The sequence below is a fragment of the Orycteropus afer genome, unplaced genomic scaffold (assembly GCF_000298275.1).
Source record: "Orycteropus afer afer isolate SDZICR_OR568_19922 unplaced genomic scaffold, OryAfe1.0 scaffold00298, whole genome shotgun sequence".
In the NCBI taxonomy this organism is placed as follows: domain Eukaryota; kingdom Metazoa; phylum Chordata; class Mammalia; order Tubulidentata; family Orycteropodidae; genus Orycteropus; species Orycteropus afer.
In genome coordinates this window covers 237,793-244,594 of record NW_006921885.1, presented here as the reverse complement: position 1 = coordinate 244,594, position 6,802 = coordinate 237,793, and the positions used below count along the sequence as shown (strand labels likewise).

Here is a 6,802-nt window from a genome sequence, read left to right as displayed (position 1 = left end):
TAGAGAAATCAGAAGTCATATTACACTGGGCAAATCTGCTGCAAAAGACCTCTCTGAAATGTTAAGAAGCAATAATATCACTTTAAAAACTAAGGTGTGCCTTAAGCCAATTCATGGTATTTTCAATCATCTCACATGAATGTGAAAGTTGGACAATTAATAAGGAAGATCAAAGAAGCATTGATGTCTTTGAATTGAGGTGTTGGTGGAAAATACTCAAAGTACCATGAACTACCAGAAGAACAAACAAATCTGTCCTGGAAGAAGTGCAGCCATAATGCTCCTTGGATGCAAGAATGGCCAGACTTTGTCTCATTTGCTTTGGTCATGTTGTGAGAAGGGACCTTGTGGAGAAAGATACCATGCTTGGTAAAGAGGAGGGTTAGGAAAAAAAGGGAAGATCCTCAACAAGATGAATTGACACAGTGACTGCAATGATGGGCTCAAGTATAGCAAGGGTTGTGAAGATGGTACAGGATTGGGTAGTGTTTTGTTCTGATGTACACGTGATTGCTATGAGTCAGAGCTGACTCAAAGACACCTAACAACAACAATTGTGTTGTGTCCAGAACTATTTAGAACATTGGAGATAAAGCAGTGACTAAAATGGAAGGCGTCTGTTTTCACCAAACATTATTATATTGAAAAAGTATGGATGAAACAGACCATAAACACTTAAAAGTACATACATCAATGAAGGGAGATGAAATAAGGTAAGAGGATGGAAGGCAATGAAAAAGAGGGTATTCTTTCAGCTGGTCATGGAAGGACCCACGGAAGACCTTTCTGTGTACAGAGTAGAACAAAATAAGGGATCAGAGAGATGTCTAAGGGAAAAGATTCCTGAGAAGAGGGAATAGTAAATACAAAGGCTCTAGATAGAAACTGTGTACACTGTCAAAATATACATGAAAACCAGTGAATCTGGAATGATACAGGTAAAGGGCAAAGTCGTAGAAGACGAGATTTGAAAGTAAGTGGAGAGCTACTTTATGAAATGTTGTTGTTGTTGTTATGTGCCGTCGAGTCGGACCCGACTCATAGTGACGCCTCCTTCGGTTGCCAAGACAGTATCACTACAGAAGTAGATTGCCCAAGCTTCCTTCTGAGGAGCGGCTGGTGGGTTTGAACCGCCAGCCTTCTGGTTAGCAGTCAAGTGCCTTAGGCACTATGCTACCAGAGCTCCTACTTTATGAAAATCTTTGTATATTTTTATTCTGGAATATTGGGAAACCACATAGAGTTTTGAGCAGAAGAGTGATATGAGCTTACATTTTAAATGGAAACTCTGGCTACTGTACTGAGTGTAGACTGAGGGGAGGGGAATGAAAGCAGGAGACTAATTTCAAGTCTATATTATAGGGACCAGGTAACAATGATTAAGTCTCAGGTCTATTCCTGAATAGTGGATGGAGATGAATGCTGTCAGGATTTGGCTATGGTTTCAACAGACAATAGGATTTATTGCTAGATCAAGTAAGGGGGATGTGAGAAAGAGAGAAGTCAAGGTTGGCTTCAAGCTTCAGAGATCCTATTTCTAAATCCTGTTTTTTTGTTCTTTTATTAAGGTGTGAGGTGTTGACAATTGAATTTGTGGTTGCCTTGATTCCCAACTGGTATGCAGTATGTCAGACTGGGAGTAATTGATACCAACTTGGATGTGACTTTAGCACTAGCAGAGATTGGGCTGGAAAAATAAAAATAACTGAGGCTACATTTTCTAAATAATACCATAAAACCAACTTTGTTGTTGGTGTGTGCCGTAGAGTCGGACCCAACTCATAGCGATCCCTCCTTGGGTTTCTGAGGTTTCCGTATCACTATGGAAGTAGATTGCCCCATCTTCTTTCCGAGGAGTGGCTGGTGGGTTTGAACCACCAGTATTCTGGTTATTAGTCAAGCGCCTTAGTCATTTCAGTTTCTCCCTTAAGTATAATGTGATTTGGGATTTTTCTTAATTTTACTTGTTAACTCTTGTCCTCCATGTTCTTGTTGTTAAAGTCAAGAACTTCTCAACTTTTTATCCTTATTTTCATATTGTAGCTAAGGCTTCTGATTTTCCATTTTTTGAGAAGGAAGAATAAGGATAACTTGCCTTCAGCCACTCTATTGTGTATATTTTCAATGACCTTATGCAGTTAATTAAACTCTTTTAGTATAGTTTGCTTATTTGCAAGTTGGAATTAATTTTAGTATCTTACAGAGTTGTTCAAAGAGATAATTTAGATAGTATATGTATTAGTATATTATCAAGCACAGAATGAGTACTACATAAATGTTTTATATGATTATATATAATTCATTACCCACTCATCTACCTCAGTTACAGTCAATCCACTATCATGCTAAAAAATATTGCTACATTGTATAAATGTTCCCCAGGATTCCATTTTTGTTTCTGTAGTCCAATATCCACACAGTCGACACAGTAATCTTTTCCAAAGGGAAACTACTAATATTATTTCCCTTTACATAATTCTTCAGTTGCACCCTAATGAATAGAGAATAAAATCCAAACTCATTATCTTGGTCTACAACACCCTGACTGACCTGGGTCCTGACTTCTTTCATCATCATCCTATATCACTTTCCTCTTCACACAGTTGGTTTTAGCCACACTGCCTTTTGCCCTGGAACTTTCCAAGATCATTCCCATCTCAGAACTCTTGCACTTGCTACTCTTTTGCAAGAGTGGTCCCTTCTTATTACTCAGAACTGAAGTCAGTATTACCTCCAAAGAGACTCCACCTAATAAGACTGTCTGAAATAACTGCTGACACACATTCTGTCTATTGTATTATCCTTTTAAGTTTCTGCCTAAAATTTATCACTACCTAAAATGAGCTTATTTATTTTTTTGTCTGTGTGTGTGTGTTTATTGTCTATCTTTTCTCATTACATAATAAGCTACTTGAAGGTCAGAACATTTTTTTTTTTTTTTGCTAAACACTCCATTTATGGACACATGGTAGGAGCTAAATTAATATTTGGTGAATGAATGAATGAATGAATGAATGAATGAATCTACTTACATACCACAACTTCAAGTCTCCAAAAAGAGCAATCAAAATTAATCAAAGACTACAAAAGTGCTAGTAAGTTTCATGACCTTCATAGACATCTCGGAAGCATCTCAATACATCCCAGTCTTCCCCCCCCCCACTTGATAATTATCCACTGAATTTCTTTAAGGAATATTCTCAGTATGGGCAATTCAAAGTCCCAATTTATGTTTCTTAAAATAGCACTTTCATCTAAATAAGTAGATAAATTGACATCACTTGTATATTTCACTCTGCCTAACAACAGCCCATGCGTTAATTCAGCAAATGTCTATGAAGATATTGAATCCATTTATTACCATTTATTCAGAGTCTTAAAAAGATTTCACAAAAACATTTAAATGTGTGTATATCATTAAAGGAAAATAAAACAGGGTAATTTTATTCATGTCTATCCAATAGAAAAATGCATGTGGAAAGAAGGAGGAATCTTGTTCAATCAGTCAGCTTGAGTACATTAACATTTAAAAAAAATTATGATGATCCACAGAAAGAAATATATATTTAGTACACACATAAAATAATTATTTATGTATATAATTGTAACAAATCTTTCACCTTTCTTATATTCTATTATTTCACTGAAAATATAATAGAAATACACTAAATTGACCTTTGGGTTATGATCCATAGTTTGAAGAAACAATGACAGTTATTTGAATCCAAGTATATGGAAATGTCTGTTTATCTGGAATATGTGTGTTTATATCTCTCTCTATATACATTGATGTGTGTGTATGCACATGGATGTGTGTATATGTATTATGCTCATTCAAGTATTTAGTTTTTGTTCCTCTGAAACAAAATTTAAGACAAAGATTCTTGAATGCTCATTTGACCTCATTTAACTTTAGCAGTCTAAATTTATTAATAATATATGATGATATGATTATCAGCAGGCCTAGAATGCATAATTTATATAATAATAATAATAAGCATAATATAATGATAATAATTTGCTTGTGTATTCAAAAGTTTTCAATTAGAATGAAAAACTTGAAAAATGAGCCAAACACAGCACTCCAACCTCTGCCAAAAGAAAGAAAGAGAAGAAAAAAAAGGAAGAAAAGAAAAGCAAGGAAGGGAGGAAATAATTTTGTAACTTTATCACTAAAACTTTTTAAGAAAAGAAATGCTTGGAAACATTGTTCTTAGTAAAATAAGTCACAAAAAGATAAATATAGTATTTGTTGTTGTTGTTGTTATGTGCCCTCTAGTCGGACCCGACTCATAGCGACCCCTTCTTGGGTTTCCAGGCAGTATCACTACAGAAGTAGATTGCCACATCTTCCTTCTGAGGAGTGGCTGGTTGGTTTGAACTGCCAGCCTTCTGGTTAGCAGTCAAGTGCCTTAGGCACTATGCTACCAGAGTGCCCAAATATAGTATAACATAATAAATATATAGGCCAAAGTTTATTCCTTGTTACCAGTGACAGGAGGGAGTGAAGGAGAGGGAAAGGGAGACTCACTTCTGGGAGGACACTGAACTTCTTTTAAGGGTGATAAAAAAGTTGGAAATGGATAATGATGATAGTTGCATATCATGATAAACATAATTAATGTTACTGAGTTATGAAGAATGTTAAGTGGCGAATATTTTCTATGTATAAATTTTGCTGTTACTAAGTTCTGTCAACTCAATTTTCATCTCATAGTGACCCCATGTGACAGAATACAATGCTCCATAGGGTTTTCTTGGCTTTGATCTTTACAGAAGCAGAGCTTCTGGCAGGTTCAAACCACCAACCTTTTGGTTAACAATTGAGCACTAAACTATTGCACCAGCAGGAGTCCTTACACATATATTTATCACAATAAAAAGCAACTTTTAAAAAAGCTGGGGTGCGGAGTGCAACAACTTGCACAGTTTCCTTGGCTGCCCTGGGCACTTGAATCCTGCAGCCTAGCCCATCCATGCACTGTGTGCCATATGCTCTGACTTCTTTGACCACTCCTGAGACTTGGCTCCCATCCACTTCAGCCACACCTTCCACATGCAGTGCCTGATTTGAAACAGTGCTCAGTCGGACTTGCTTATAAGGTCTAATCCAGGTTGGCAAAAGAACCATTATCAATAAGCTCTTCTTTGACCTTGCCCAGGAGGGGGAGAATATCTTGGTTGTAGATTCTTAAAGAATGAATTGGACAATACCAGAGCCCTGCTTTCCCAGAAAGAGAAGGAGAAGCAAGACAGCCAGGCCATCAGTGACACTGTGCGGAACACACTGGAAGAGCACGATGCCACTGTGGAATCTCTGCATCAGGCCTTAGACAAGGCAGAGATCCTGTGCTCCACCCTCAAAAATCAGATGAAGTACTTGTAACAAAAGAAGAATTAGAACAAAAAAGCACAGAAGGAAGCTTGCAGACTCAGGAGCAAGATGAAGACCATGGAGTGGATAGTGGATTGAGCTCTTACTTCAGAGCCAACAGCCTGAGGTGTAGGAGATGATCCAAGACATGGATATGGGACAATCAGTGGTTAAGCAGTTGGCTGTGTATTTTGTGTCCCTTAAGAAAGAGTATGAGAACCTAAAAGAGGCATGGAAGTCCTCAGGAGAGCTGACTAAGAAGCTGAGGAAACTTGTTTTCTTCCAGAAGCAAGTTGCAGTCTAATCTGAACTGGACAAGGTAAAGTTGGAGCTGAAGGCAGCCTAGAAAGATATACAGATTTCTGATAAGGAAGTAATAAGTGTGAAAAAGAAGTGAATGATGCTGCAGGCAACCCTGAACCTGCCACCAGTGGCCAGTGAGACTGTTAACTACCTGGTCCTAGAAAGCCCAGCTAGCCTCCAGCAATGACACTGACTTCAATGTCACATTAAATATGGACACCTCTGTGGCCCAGCCTTCTAGCTTTAAATGTAGCCTTGTCAAAAAGCTCTGCTTGGAGAAGGCACACTCTTGTGGTCATAACATCCTCAAGAAGATCCTTAAAGGCCCTAATCAGGATTGCCAGCTCTCACTGGTGACCAGTGCTTTGCAGGAGAGCCAGACGAGGAACTGACTGATGCCTTCCCTGTCCTCATCTGGAATACCTTCCTGGATCACAAACAGTGGATCATTAGTGGCTAGCTACATGACTACAACTTACAGACCAAGGAGTAGCCAGGCAGGGGGTCACTGAGGAGCATCCCCACTCCAGGATCAGCCTTGCTAGCAGGGACACACCAGCAGCTGGGATGAATTGAGGCCAGAGGATGCATTTGCCCTGTACTCACATTCCTCCAGCCTTCCCATACTGGGTCTACCCATGGGAGTTGAGATACCTAGTTCATTGTTCTCACCAATAGTGTTTTATCCTGGTTCTAAGCTCCTATTTATGGCCATGATCAAATGCAGCTGGACTGCCTTTCATCCTCAAGACCAGGGTCTCTTGTTGACTGTAAGGATGAAAGTGTTTCTCAGGCTCTGGCTAAAGCCCTTCCTGTCTCCAACTATTTTGCTGGGCATGAGTGGGCCAGACAGTCAGGATTTTGGATGCTGGTAAGGAGAGGAATGGGGAAGAGGTCTATGTAAACTAAAAAGATACATCTTCTATCAGAGAGAGAGAGAGAGAGAGAGAGAGAGAGAGGGGTAGGGGAGGGAGGGAGAGAGATCCCAGCAATAACAGTTTAACAAGGGAAAAAATAACAAATGCTGGGTAGGATGTGGAAAGATCAGAACTCTTATACACTGTTGGTAGGTCTGTAAAATAATACAATCACTGTAGAAAATGGTATGGTGATTGTTTAAAAGTT

General features: G+C 38.8%; 1 pseudogene; it reads left to right on the top strand.

Moving 5' to 3' along the window:
* The first annotated feature begins 651 nt into the window (after positions 1–651).
* LOC103206122 lies at positions 652–6,137 on the top strand (annotated as a pseudogene).
* The last annotated feature ends 665 nt before the right edge of the window (positions 6,138–6,802 follow it).